We start from the raw sequence: 1,666 nt of genomic DNA on the forward strand, positions 1-1,666 counted from the left end.
TGGGATACCAAATGGGCGACCCTGATTGGAATCCCAAACCATGCAGTTGACTTTCTCACTTTCCCTATCTCTGTCTCTCTCTGGCTAGCCCATGTGCCCAGTAGCAAGCAGTAATAATAATATGAGTAAATAAAAATTAAATGATTTTTTAAAAGGAAGAATACATTTGTAAAATATAGTCGTGGGTCCTATAACTAAAATACTTTCGACCGAAATAAAATGAAACCTAGTCATTTCAAAACATTCGCCTACAAATTTCCACATTCCTCCCACATTGTGTAACGTTGTCAAACCAGGATTTAATAAAGAAGTAGAACTACATATCGCTACCACGAGGGTAGAACCCGGCACTTACCCACGCAGCCACGGTCCACAGACAGCGAGACTGCTTCCTGGAGAACAGAGGAAGTTTAGGACACCGGTTGCTGAGGAATGGGCGCAGAGCCTTGTGGGAAGTGAAGTCCCGCCCTCCGGTCACGTGACCTGTACACGACCAGGGAACCCTTCCGTGTTCCTTGTGCGCATGTGCCTTTAGCCCCCTGCCGCCATCTTGAGTTGAAAGTTGATTTCTTTGCGCCCCTTCAGACAGTGTTCATTAGGTTGTGGTTTGCTGTCCCTTTTCCTGAATGGCGGTGAAGGGTGAGAGATGCGCTCCCTGGCCACGGGGTACTCCGGAGAGCCTGACTGGTGTGGGAGAAGAAACACAAGTGGATCTCCGACGGGAAGCAATGAGTTCCTGCAGGTATGAGCCCTGGACTGGGGCAGCATCTGGGAGGGTGACCTTGACTGTGGGATCCACAGGTCCCAGTCCACTAGGACCATGAGGTTAATGACTGCTTTTCCGAAGACGGTGTGCTGCTAGACGCCAGTGGGTGCCCATATGAGCGAAACCTGTTTCCAAAAGCCTCACAAACGAGTGGTTGATTTCATGATGGTGATGGGAGGAGATGTGACTACATGAACACACGAGGGCTAGGTGTGAGTTTGCCTTAGAAGCACAGGGTCGCAGGGGGATCAGGTCGGGAACTCGCAGTGAGACACGCTCAGGAAGATAGAAACACAGACACAGAGAATAGATGTACCAAAGGAGATTCTTTGTCTAGAGGCTTTGGGCCATAAAAATCATTTTCTGCCCTTAGCACTTCTGTTGAGGGTTCACAGAAGTTTGTGTAAAACCTTGTTTCCTGAGACATGGGGTACTTGTTGATGGTTTGTTTTCTTTAGTATGAAGTAGGTTTTACGAAGTTTGAAGGAGGGTGGCCTAAGAATAGGAATTATCCCACCTGAAAGAACACTGGTATGGCCTGAACCCTCTCACTAGTGTTTCAGAGCCAAGGCAGAACAATCTTCAAAAGAGGAAGATCCTACCTGTGCATGACCACCCAGCTACTCTTTCAGTGTCTGGAGTGAACATATTTGAACGTTACGCCTTCTAAAGCTATCAACAAGTGGGTGTTACTGGGCAGAAAGTTTAGACCTGCTTTGAGAAGGGAAAGGTCAGCCCAACCAGCAAGTTCGCTCAGTGAACAAGGTGGCGACACCCAGCGGCATCAACTTTACTTTGGAGCAGAGCTGGAGGTAGTGAGATGACTGGTTCTAATAAGTTCAAGCTGAAGCAGCCACCTGAGGATGTCATCACCTTGGTGAAGTTCAGTCCCAACACCTC

The 1,666-nt window shown here is 48.1% G+C and overlaps 1 pseudogene; it reads left to right on the forward strand.

Annotated features, from left to right (window-relative positions):
- Positions 1-1,586: 1,586 nt before the first annotated feature.
- LOC102479177 (mitotic checkpoint protein BUB3 pseudogene) overlaps positions 1,587-1,666 on the forward strand; it is a 1,003-nt pseudogene continuing 923 nt past the window's right edge.

This window comes from Tupaia chinensis, unplaced genomic scaffold, assembly GCF_000334495.1.
Source record: "Tupaia chinensis unplaced genomic scaffold, TupChi_1.0 Scaffold000365_1, whole genome shotgun sequence".
Taxonomy (NCBI): domain Eukaryota; kingdom Metazoa; phylum Chordata; class Mammalia; order Scandentia; family Tupaiidae; genus Tupaia; species Tupaia belangeri.